The following is a 13,665-nucleotide window of genomic DNA, read 5'->3' as shown; positions in this document are numbered from 1 at the left end:
CATGTTTCTGTAAGGGAACCTACCTCAGGGGAGTCCAAGGATACCCGATCCCAAATCTCTGTTGCATGCTTTGGGAGGGATCGGACATTACATAGAATGACTTTCCACCCCATGTTGGAATTTACAGATGGCAATTCAACATTTATACTGGGTGTGCATGGAGGCTTATTACAGAGGGGGAAAGTCAGCAAATGGGCAGTGACTGCAGTCCTTTGCCACCACCTCATTTCTCAGGAACTTACATTGGTATCTGCAGGATAGACCAGAAAAAGGACCTTCAGGTGCCATCCGGATTGGTAGTCTTTGCTTTTTTTTTTTTTTTTTTTTTCGGAGCCCAGGTGGGCGTCGACGTCTCAACCTTTTGGTGCACTTCTCGTGACATCGTCACCTTTGGGGCGCCATCTTCAGATTCTTTTTTCCGCCGTTGGGTCTGGATCGTCATCGGGAAGCTCCAGGATTTCGATCGAAGGAAGAAAAAGCGAGTTTCGTCGATAAAGAACTACGAAAAAGATCACAAGAGAGGAATATCTTGCATCCGGGACGTGAAGAAGGAAGAGTTCCACGTTGTTTTTCTTCGACGCCCTTGGAGAATGCGCACTCAGAGGCCCTGAGCGCAATGGACAAGACGCCATTCAAATTCTGCCCTAACTGCCACCACAAGTTCGCGCAGAAGGACCAGCATCCGGTCTGCAATCTCTGCCTACCGATCGACCACCTAAGCAAGGACTGCAACGCCTGCTCAGCCTTCGCGCCGAAGACGCTCCGGGTGAGAGAACGTCAGAGAAGAGCCAACGTCAGCATGGAAGGCAGGGGTAAGGCCCCGTCGCTCTACGATCTGGGCCTCTCCACTGATGAGGACAACGTCGCAGAGGGACCCGAAATCTTCACGGTCGTAGAGACCGACAAGAAAACTCCAGACGAGGTAAGTCGTCGAGTTCAAAATCCCTGAAAATGCCTCAAACCCGAGGGTGACTCTAGGAAATCTGAGTCAAAGTCCACAAAGGGAGCACCGGCGCCGAAGATTTCGACGACCAAGGGTGGATCCATGGACAAAAGGCAGAGCGGATCCTTAGAAAAGGACTCCCTGGTGCTGAAAGACACTGAAAGGCTCAGTTCGTCGAAGACAGCCCACGAAACGGGGCGCTTGACGCAGAAAGACAAGCCAGCGTCGACGCAAGCTCCGTCAAAGGCCGGCGGTCGACGCCGAAAGCATCTCCGAGATGGAGAAAAAGAAGAGACGGCTCGAGGCCGAAATGGGGAGCATCCTTCAGAGGAAGAAGGAGTTCGACGCCAAAATTAAGCTATAGAAAATTCCGACGGCTCCGTCAACGGACGTCGTCGAAATAGAGGAGCAGGACGATATCGACACCGAGGGGCTGCCGAGAGATCTCGAAGCGGAAGAAGATACCTATTATGAGGGCGAAGTCGAGGAAGACGACCAGCAGTCGTTCTACGGCTCAGCGCCATCAACCAGCCACGAGATGGAATGGCAGGATATCGACACAGAAAACCCCGAAGAGCCCGTGGACACGTACCCTTCGAGGCCTTCGCCGCCCGACGACATCGGGGTGTACAATATGGTGGTCAGGAGCACTGCAACTGCCTTCGGCGTGAAACTGGACGAGGAAAGGCCGAAAGCCGATTTCCTCCTCGAGACCCTGCTCCCCATCCAGACGAGGAGCCAATTCCTTACCATGCTACAGAGTGTGATGAATTAGGGACTAGAGGTCTTTAAGGAACCAGCGACTTGCCGGTCCATCACGCCCAGGACGGAGAAGAAGTAGAAGCACTCTTCTCTGGACCCCCCTTACATCAAGGGAACTATCACGGCTGACTCCATCATAGCTTCCACGGCCAGGAGAAGGGCCAACGTGCCAGCGACTTTGGGGCCACCACCTGACAAAGAGAGCAGGAGGATGGACCTCACAGGAAGAAAGGTCGAGCGGAACGCCGCAATGCACTGGCGCATGGCATACTCTAACGCGCTTCTCAATCGACACCAGTACCAGCACTGGGACGAGATGGGGAGCTAGTGAAACACCTCCCCGAAGAGTACCACCAAAGAGCCTCCCACCTTGTGGAAGAAGGTAAAAACATAGCCAACTCTTACATTAAGACAGCGTTGGACGGGGCCGAGACTTCGGGAAGACTGATGGCCATAGGGATCACCGAGCGAAGACATGCATCGCTAAGAATCTCTGGATTCAAGCAGGAGGTGCAGAACAACATTCTTAACACCCCCTTCAACGGGGAAACACTGTTCGGAGCAACAGTAGACTAGAAACTCACCCAGCTGAAGAAGGAAAACGAGACGGCGAGGTCCATGGGGGCCCTACAGCTCAGGGGGAAGAGGAGAGGCACTCCCTCTAGGAGACCCTACGGTAGGGGAGGAAGCCAGCAGGGAGCGTCGCACCAGACCTTCCAGCAAGGTCAGCAGGGCGATAGTCACGGACAACAAGGTCAGCAGAAGCAAAACTGGCAGTACCAACCTCGGGCCAGTCCTTTCGCGGGAGAGGGAATGGACGTGGCCAGAGGAGAAGAGGGGGAGACCAACCCCCATCCAAGTGACTCGGCGCGCAGGGGGACGCCCACCCACAACATACCCCCAGGGGTGAGGCGCAATGCAGTAACATTGGGGGGGAGAAGAGACTCAAGAGCCTACGAACATCCAACACCAGTAGGCGGAAGACTGAGTCTCTACCTTCAGGAGTGGCAACGTATAACCACAGACAAGTGGATACTGAACGTCATGCAATACGGATACTGCGTGGATTTGGAGAAAAGGCCTCCAGACAGAAAACCAAAAAGAAGGCAGCGCACGGGCCAAGAGCTTGCCCTGCTTAGAGAAGAAACGCTGAAACTACTAGAAAAGAGAGCCATAGAGACAGTGCCGTACAAAGAAAGGAACAAAGGGGTCTACTCAAACTACTTCGTGGTACCGAAAGTAGACGGAAACCTCAGACCCATCCTGGACCTGCGATACCTAAACAAATTCATCAGAACGCAGAAGTTCAAAATGACTTCGCTGCAAGAGGTGCTGCCCCAAATAAGGGACGGGGACTTCATGGCCACCGTGGACCTCAAAGACGCCTACCTGCACATTCCAATAAACAGAAGACACAAAGGTCTCCTAAGGTTCAACATCAACCAGGATCATTACCAATTCACGACCCTGGCCTTCGGGCTAAAATCAGCGCCAAGGGTTTTTACGAAATGCTTGTCGGCAGTCGCAGCCCATCTACGAAGGGAGGGGATTCATGTCTACCCCTACCTAGACGACTGGCTGGTCAAAGCAGACACACGCGAGAAGTGCGAGAGACATGCAGCACGGGTGACAGAGACTCTGATGAACCTGGGGTTCTCGATACACTGGGGGAAGTCATCGCTGGAACCAGAGCAGGTGAACATTTTCCTGGGAGCAAAAATCAACACCGTAAACAGCACAGTGGTGCCCAGCGACAGAAGAACAGATGCCCTACTGAAGGAGACGCGTCTCTACCAGAAGGGGCGAGCTCTGACAGTGAGGTCAGTGAGCAAGATCATGGGGATGATGGCGTCGTGTATCCAGCTGGTCCCAAATGTACGACTTAACATGAGACCATTCCAAGAATGGCTACAACAGCAATGGTCACAAGCAAACGGGAGTTGGAAGGATCTAGTGGTTGTTACGCACGCAGTGCAGGAAGAGATGACTTGGTGGAACAGAGACAACATGACAGCAGGGAAGAGCCTGACACCACCAAACCCAACAATGACCATTACCACGGACGCATCGCAAAAGGGGTGGGGAGCGCACATGGACAAACTCAAAGTGAGAGGTCTGTGGGCTCCATCAGATGCGGTACGCCATATCAATTACCTCGAATTGAAAACCGTCCTGCTAGCCCTGAAGGCATTCCAGAGGCACCTGTACAACCAGAGAGTGTTGATTCAGACAGACAACACCACGACAATGTTCTATATCAACAAGCAGGGGGGGGGACTCAGTCGTACCCCCTTTCCTCTCTGGCACATGAGATTTGGAGATGGGCCATACCTCTCAGGATAGATCTGCTGGCAATTCACCTTCCAGGGAAGGACAATGTGGAGGCAGACTGGCTAAGCAGGCAGACCTCGGCTTCACACGAGTGGGAGCTCAATGGCCACGAAACGCAGAAGCTTTTCCAGAAATGGTGAACTCCCACAATAGACCTATTTGCAACACGCCAAAATGCAAAATGCCAAAGCTTCGCGTCCAGGCGGCCAGAACAGCAGTCCCAGGGGAATGCCCTATGGATAAGCTGGTCAAGGACATTTGCCTACGCCTTTCCGCCGATACCACTGTTACACAGGGTGCTCGACAAATGCAGAACCAGCAACATGACACTGATCCTAGTGGCACCGCAGTGGGCAAGGCAGACATGGTTCTCCCAAATTCAGGAAATGGCGCAAGGCAATCCCCACAGGTTCACGAGAAGAAGAGACCTGCTCTCCATGCAAAACGGAGAGGTCCTACATCCAGAGCCAGAGAGCCTCAGCCTGGCAGCTTGGCTCCTGAAGACCTAGAGTTCGCTCACCTAAGATTGCCTCCAAGCACTATGCGGGTGCTGCGGGAGGCAAGGAAACAGACTACACGCAAATGCTACAGTGCGAAATGGCAGAGATTTACTATTTGGTGCAGGAAGAATGGACTGCAAAATACAATGACAAGGGACTCAACAGTACTGAGGTACCTCACACACCTTCTAAAATAACCTATGCTCGACCTCCCTAAGGGTTCACCTAGCGGCGATCGTAGCCTACACTAGAGGAGAGAAGGGTGGAAGTTTCTTTACATCGCAGGTTGTAAAGAGATTCATGGAAGGAGCCAAGAGAATCACACCTCCTAAAAGGTTGCCGCCGCCGGCATGGAATCTCAACGTGGTCCTGACGGAGCTCATGAAGGCACCGTTTGAACCGATACACAAGGCCTCACTGCAAATGTTGACTATGAAAACGGCCTTTCTGGTAGCCATAACCTCGCTGCGCAGGGTGAGCGAGCTTCAAGCACTAACGCTACAGGAACCCTACATTCAAATTCACAAGGACAGGGTTGTCCTGAGAACGGACCCACCCTTCATGCCCAAGGTGGTGTCGGCGTTCCACATGAACCAGAGTATTCAGATACCGAGTTTCTTTCAAAACCCGACTTCAAACGCAGAAAAGGCTCTGCACACTCTTGACGCGAGAAGAGCGGTGATGCACTACATTGAGAGGACCAAGGAACTCAGAAAAACTAAGCAGTTGTTTGTGTCCTTTGCAACAAGCTTCAAGGGTAGACCAGTGACTAAGGGCACCATTGCTAGATGGATTGCTCTCACTATTCAATTCTGCCACAAACAGGCTGGACAGGAGCTAGCGGAGGGGCCTCAGGCTCACTCCACAAGGAAAAAGGGGGCAACCGTTGCCTTTCTGGCGAACACGCCCATTCAAGACATATGTCTGGCGGCAACATGGGCATCAGTGCACACGTTCACAAAACACTACTGCGTGGACATACAGATGAACAAGGAAGCACAAGTAGGACAGAAGGTGCTTCAACACATTTTCAACGACCAACGCTCATCTACCACCCAGCCGCCACAAAGTTAACAAAACCGCTACAAAGTCTATGCACAGCATAGTGAATCCAGAAAGATTCACGCTGCAAAACGAATAGTATCTTACCTGTCTGTGTAGTTTTGCAGCTTGAAGATCTTTCTGGATTCACTAGCGAACCCACCCACCTCCACCAGGAAGATGAGGCTGGAGGAAGAGGAGGTAAAAGAAAGAAGAACAGAAGGAATGAAATACTACAGAAAAATGGACATAAAAAATTAATCATTCGACTAGGGTTAAAAAAAAAAAGAGTAAAAAAGAACCCGAAGATGGCGCCCCAAAGGTGGGACTTCCGCAGGAAGCACGACGACGTCACGAGAAGTGCACCAAATGGTGAGACCTCGACGCCCACCTGGGCTACGAAAAAAAACGAAAGAAAAGACTACGAATCCGGACCCAACCACAAGATCGCGGAATAATGCACAGCATAGTGAATCCAGAAAGATCTTCAAGCTGCAAAACTACACCGACAGGTAAGACTATTCGTTTCCCTTCGGCATACGGAACAGACAGTGTGCCTGGAGATTTTTCAGACCAGTTGGATATTTTATCCTAAAGTTTTGTAGTATGAAACCTTTTCTTTTTTCCTTTTTCCCCCCCCCTTATTTGGGGCATCTACGACCACCATTTGGTGCTTGCTCCATCCCTTGTGTGACGTCAGACAGTGCCCCGGAAGTTCCTGTGCATGATAGCCAGATTCTTTATTCTGCCATTGGTTCTGGAAGCAAAGGGAGACACTCCAAAGTTTTGGACGAAATCCCTGAAAGAACCAAGGAATTTGAGTGAGGAAACCATCGGTCATAGACTGAAGACACCGGAGCAGGAGAGAAACCTCTGGACACCTTTCCCCATCTGGAGACTCCGACTGAGCAACAACACAGATGGATCAAAAGACTGCAAGGTAGGAGTCATGGAAAATATCAGTTTTAAATTTTGCCCAAATTGCCACCACAAGTTTGCACAACGTGATCCATACGACATTTGTAACCTCTGCCTGCCGAGGGATCACAAGCATAAAGAATGCGAGGCCTGTCTGTTATTCGTGTTGAAGACGCTGAAGGCACGTCAAAAGCAGAGGGAGGACCATTACACAGTCCTGCTCCACAGCCAGAAACAACCATCGTTGAGTGACTTGGGCCTCCAAAGCGACGAGGATGACCAGGGATTGGCCACAGAATTGACACCTGGGGTCAGATGTCGAGATCCTCGAAGGGGACACCAACGCGTACCGCGAAGAAGGCGACCAAGGACACAGAGAAGATGACAGACAAGGAACCTGCACCCATTGGAAACCAGGGGCCACGAAAAGAAGGCACAAAAGTCAGCCCAGGTGTCGAAGAAAATGATAACCGACAGTCAACCGTGACCAAAAGGAACCCACGGATCCGACCCCAGGGATATAAACGTGGGAAAATCGTCAAAAGGGATGAAGGCAGGCACCGAATAAGGGACTGCGAATGGTAAGACTACACCCTCTGAGGCAGAATTCACAACACCCAAGAAGAGGATCTCACCGGTTTCAGGCGCCGAAAGGGCCCTCGAGGTGGAGGAAAAAAAGACTACTGAAAGCGGAAATGGCAGCACTCGCTCAAAGAAAAAGTTTTGACTAGGTGCTGAAGGAACGCCGAAGAGGAGGAAGATGCCATTCAAGCTCTGGCAACCCCCGAACCTCATTAGGAGGATGTTAAAGAGCAGTTCAATGCTTCAGAAGAGGAAAAAGCCTCAGGACTTTTGAGGAAAAATTGAACCACCTCGACACAGAAACCCCCAGATGAAATGGTCTGTAGCTATCCCTCGAAGGCTTTGCCTCCAGACGAAATAGCCTTCTACAACAGCCTCATCATGAGAGCAGCTGAAACCCTCGGGTCCCCTTTGAAGAGGAGAAAGGAGTCTCCTGCTTCCTCCTAGAGACTTTAACACCATCCACCAAGAGGATATAATACCTCCCAATGCTACCAAGCATCCTGGACCAGGGCAAGGAGGCTTTCAACGAGCCTGTCTCAGCAGAAGACAACCCCAAGGTTTAGAAAAAATTCAAACCTTTGTCAAAGGACCCTAAATACATTCAGGGAAACACAGTGCCAGACTCAATCATTGTCACCACGGCAAGAAGGAGCTACACTCATTCTTCCACTGGCCTACCTCCAGAGGGAGAAAGCAAAAGATTGGACATGGTGGGGAGAAAGAGGGAGGCAGCAACGCAATGGTGCATTTCAAACTCCAATGCCCTCGACCAATATGGCCACCAACAATGGAATAACATTGAAGAACTGATGAACAAGCTCCCAGTAAAGGACAAGAAGAGAGCCAAATCCATCATAAAGGAGGGAAAAAACATTGTGAAAACCTGCCTGAAATCCGCCCTAGACGCAGCCAAGAGACAAATATGCACAGGCACATTAAGAATGCACGCCTGGCTCTGAATCTCAGGCTTCATTCAAGAGGTTCAAACCTCAATTACCTAACCCTTCACGGGACAGACCCTGTTTGAAGTAAGTTAGTTGAATCCCTTTAACAAATAAAGGACAATGAGACGGCCAGGGCTATGGGGGTCCTGCGACAGAGGGGCACCTTCAATAGACGAGGTTTTAACCTCAGAAAACCCATAAGGGGGGGGGGGTCTTCTCAACAGGTCAACCACAGCAAACACAGGGCGGCGGACAGCATTCAAACCAGCAGCCCCGATACCAAGCCAGGCACCAGCAACCAAGTCAGCCCTTTCCGGACAGAGGAAGAGCCAAGGGACAACCCTAGAGGGGTAGGAGCAAACTCGGTGACTTGCCCACAACAGAAGACCATCACACAACACCAGTGGGAGGCAGCACAGCACACCACCTACTTCAAAGGGAAACCATCACCACAGACAGTCGGATTGTAAAATGTGGTACGCCATGGCTATTATATAGAACTAACCCCCAACAAAAAAGAGGTTACAAAGAACAGAACTCTCACAATTAAGCAGCTGGCATGACTTGCAGGCGGGGGCTCGCGTTGGGACGGGGTTGCCCAGGGGTAGGGGGTTCATTTAAAATTAAAATGTTAACTTGCCTTTGCTGGCCCGGTCCCGCGTTGTCTCTGCTCCTCTGCTCCTCTGCTGCTCTCCTGCCTCTGGAAGGAACAGAAAGCAGGCAGCCTCCCTCCTGTAACCCAATCACAGTGCTGCAATTGCAGCATTGTGATTGGTCGGGACGCCGACCAGCCAGGCGCCCATTGGGAGGCCCTTTTCTCCATGTAGGCTGCATACAGTCTTCATGGAGAAAAGGAAGAGTGCGCATTCCTGGTTTGGTCAGCCCCAGAGGATCGACCAAACAGTCAATGCCCTCAGCAGTGGGCAAGCCACTCCTCCCCCGCCCTAGAGCAGCCCCGCCTACCCCCAATCAAACACTTCTGCAAGTGTGAGAAGCAGAAATATAACGTTTTAGTTTTCCATTTTATGTTTTTGCTTCTCGGACTGCGAGAAAGCAGTGGGACGATGCTCCTCTGCCCTAGTGGAGGAGCCGCCCCTGCAATTAAGACTGGAAATAATTGAACTCCTACAAAAATAAACGATTGAGACAGTTCCAAGGAAGGAACAATACAAAGGGAACTATTCACATTACTTGTTGGTTCCAAAGCAAGATCTCAAGCTAAGACTCATCCTAGACCTCCGATTCATAAAAAAAATTCATTCGCACGCAGCATTTAGAAATGTCAACCGTACAGAAAGTAATCAGACAGCTACAAAACTGTGATTTCATGGCAACAATGGATCTAAAAGACGCCCATCTGCACATCCCCATGAACCAAGCTCACAAGAAATACCTCAGATTCTTCCTTGAGAACACTCACCACCAATTCAAGGTCCTGCCCTTCAGGATTGAATTGGTACCAAGAGTCTTCACGAAGTGCCTAGCAGTGGTTGCTGCATCCCGAGGAGAGGAATCCACATCTAGGCCGACCAAGTTGACTGGTGGTGAAGGCAAACTCAAATCAAAGATGTTACACACACGTTCATCAGGTGATCACGACACTGAAATTATTATTATTATTTTTTTTTAATTATATTTAAAAAAACACAAAGTCGTGAACAAAGCCAGAACAAGACAAGACCTTCCAAGGTTGCATAGGCCTACCCGACCCAGAGGAGTGTACAAGTTATCACACAAGAAACTTGCCTTTACCAGAAGGGTCAGTCTGACTGTGATGACTGCCATGAAACTCATGGGCTGGATAGCATCATGCATTCCCCTCATCACCCATGCACGCCTCCACATGCGCCCTGTGCAGGAGTGGCTTTGCAGCAGTTGGTCACAAACCACAGGGAGTTGAGAGGATCTAGTGGTTGTAACAGAAAGGGTTCAGACGGAAATACAATGGTGGGCATTAAAACAGATGCGTCCCAAAAGGGTTGGGGAGAACATTCAGGAATCCTGAGTATATGGGGTCAGTGGAATAACGCAGACTCCATAAAGCACATCAACTTCCTAGATACAAAGACGGTGTTCCTGGCACTAAAAGCATTCCAAGCCCACATAGGAGGGAAGATCCAGACAGACAATACCACAACGTTTTACCGTGACAAACCAGGAGGAACGAAATCATCCTCCTAAGCAAACTACCTCCGGAAATAGGGAAATGGGCCAAATCAAGGAAAAACAGGCTACAGACCATTCACCTGCCAGGAAAGGACAACACCAAAGCAGATCAACTCAGCAGACGGAACAGCAGCGCCCACGCGTGGGAGATAAAACAAAGAAGCCTGCAACAGGTCTTCAACCTCTGGGGAACTCCAAAATAAACCTATATGCAACAATGGAAAATAAAAAAATTCCAATATTTCGCCTCCAGGTTCCAACACCACCTATCAAGAGGGAATGTCAGGTCACTAAACTGGTATGGGACATTTGCACCCCCCCCACCCCCCTCCCCCCAATTCTTCTACTAAAAAGGGTTCTGGAGAAAGCCAGACATCAGGAACAAACCTAATCCTCATAGCCCTCCAATGGTCAAGGAAAACTTGGTACTCGAGCCTACTCAAACTGTCCAGGGGACAGATGATCAAAGTCAACGCAGACGAGGACCTTCTCACAATGCAAAGGGGTCACATTTTTTTTGCCCCCAGAACCAGCAACATGCAGCCTTGTGTCTGCATACATAGAGTTTGGAAATTTGAACCGCAAAGAGAAATGTAACACACCACAAGACAATGCAACGCAGCCAAGTGGAAACGGTACACCATAGGGTGTATGGAAAACAATACCCTAAATTCGATTTCCACACAGGAAACCATGCCCATATATCTTACACACTTGCTTGACCGTAACATCAACTACTCAAGCCTCAAAGTGTATCTGGCAGCAATTGTAGCCTACACCAGGGGAGAGTCATGTAAAAGTTTCTTCACGGCACCAGCCATCAATTGATTCCTGGAAGGGTCCAAGAGGATTGCACCCCAAGGAAGGCTCCAGCCTCAATGTGGAGCTTAAACACAGTCCTAACACAACTAATTGGAGAACCATTTGATCCCATGCACAAAGCAGAACTAAGATACATCACTATAAAGACTGCCTTCTTAATAGCTATAACATCTCTACGGAGAGCAAGTGAACTACAGGCATTAATTATTGAGGAACCATATATGCTAATCCACCAGGACAAGGTCATCCTAAGGACAAATCCTCAATTCCCACCTAAAGTAGTAAGCAAGTTCCACATGAACCTAAGCATACAGCTAGCAGTCTTCTTCAAAAGCCCACAAACACAACTAGAAAGAAGCCTTCATACCCGGGACGTAAGAAGGGCTTTACTATACTATCTACAGGAGACAAAACCATTCCGTAAAGGGAAACAATTGTTCGTCGCTCACTCCAAGTCCACCAAAGGAGCACTGTGACAAAACTCTAAACACACCGCCAAAAGTCCACTCCAGAAGGAAAAAAGGGGAAACCTTGGATTTAATGGCCAATGTGCCAATAGACACCATATGTGCAGGGGCAACATGGGCTCCCCACACACATTAATCAAACATTACTGCATAGATATACAGATGACTAAGGAAGCTCAAGTGGGACAAAAGGTACTTTAGCACTAGTTTGCAAGGTCTTCCTGATCTTACCACAACCAACCCAAGAAGGGAGAAACCGCTACATAATCTAATGCAGAGCATGTGAACCCAGAAAAGGATTCATGCTGCAAAACAAAATTTTTAATTACCAGTAGGAGTAGTTTTATGCAGCATGAAGAATTTTCTGGATTCACATGTGACCCACCCACCACCCCTCACAGGTAGAATGCTTACAGGTGGGGAAAAAGATCACAGAAACCAAATAACTAGCTTCTAAAGACAACAGGATTTAAGACATACCCTAGAGAAGGAGGGAAAATAGAATCTGAAGATGGCTACCATGCACAGGAACTTCTGGGGTGCCATCTGCCTTCACACAAGGGATGGCCAAAGCACCAAATGGGGGTTGACAACGACCCAAACAAGAGAAGAAAAAAAAAGACAATTCCATACCCAACCACTAGATGGCAGAATAATGCACAATGTGTGAATCCAGAAAACTCTTCAAGCTGCAAAACTATACTTACTGGTAAGTAACCATTTCCAGAAACCTAACCTAACCAAAGATCCTCAGTGTTGTATATTCAGACAATTTAGAAATGAAGGCCAATGATAAGGGCTTGTGGTTAGTCCTAATCATTCACTAAAGAAAAAACTTGAAATACCGGATTGCCCACTAACAATGCCTTGGGGCCTCCTCCTCTACTATCGATTTCCAGGTCCCTTCAAGGCACCGGAAGTGAAAGCAGTAATTTGCTTATTTCCATCTACCAGTTGCATGAGCGTGGTACCCAGTCCTTCATTACTGGGGTCTATGGGCAGCCCGATTGGTCTGCTAGGGTCCAATTTCCCCATGGATTGTGCTTTCACAATAGCTAAGTTTACTTGTTAACGTGTGGTGTGACAATTTTAAGTTTCATTAAAAACGTGCATTTTTCTTCGAGGGAACGCAAAAATGTTGGCACAAATGGTGTCCATTATTCCCTTTCGTTTTCTCGTAACCATCCTCTAAAAAGAAGTGCTGAGGTGCTGAGTTTCCCTTCAAAAGACCTATTTTGACAAGGGATTTGGCGGAATGCTGTTGGTTTTCAGTAACCCTCTTGAAGAGGTTGCAAGATCTCGAGTCCTAAAACCCTGATACTCTTTTAGACACGTGCTCCAAGTCCCCTGTTACCAAACAGAACCACTCGTCAGCCGGCAGCTCTCACAATGCCCGGCATACTGTGAGTGCCTGCTTGGTAATGAGCGCTTCTGTGACCAGGTCCTAAGAACCACGAGCAATCTCGCTTTGTTCAGAAGTGGATTCCGACTTCTCCACGTGACACACAGGGCAGCCAATGTGCTTCTTTTGTAATCATCACCCCAGATCCTGTCCTTTTAATATTCTTCCTTGAATATTTTTGTGTCTCAGCCAATAGCAATGTGCTGTCCATGACCTCGCCCCTCACGGGTCCTTGAATGGCTTCCACTGACCCCCAAACTCAGGAACCAAACTGCATGCGCTGGCTGTTCAGGACTGCACACAGATGAATTAACATCAATGACCAGCTCAGGTCAAACAATTGCCTTTAGATTTGCAACAAACACAGGAGTCACCAAGGGATCCTACAGGGAGCGACAACCCCTGCCTGAGTTTTGCAAAACAACCCATAAAGGGGCAGAGGCTAGCTGGATGGTTGAACAGGGCCAGACTTCTCGTCTGAGGACACCTGGGCAGAAGCAGACACTTCTTGACATGGAGAAGTAGCTCTTCGTGGACTCTTCCCACCGCCCCCCCGCTTGCCCAGTAGTTAGAACAAAGACCACTTGGGCTGCTGTCCAAAAGCGACCAGATTTTCTAAGCCAAAAACAGGGACAATCCTTAGACATCAGTTCTGGACAACGACTGCAGTCGCGGAGATGGAAGTGAGACCTGCATCGGGGTCTCCAGGCATTGTTGTGGACCGAAAGCTGTGAAACGTGCTTGCACCATTGTAACTTTACATTTGTGCACTGTGTATCAATTT

The sequence above is a fragment of the Triturus cristatus genome, chromosome 5_2 (assembly GCF_964204655.1).
Source record: "Triturus cristatus chromosome 5_2, aTriCri1.1, whole genome shotgun sequence".
In the NCBI taxonomy this organism is placed as follows: Eukaryota; Metazoa; Chordata; class Amphibia; order Caudata; family Salamandridae; genus Triturus; species Triturus cristatus.
This window is presented reverse-complemented; position numbering follows the sequence as displayed.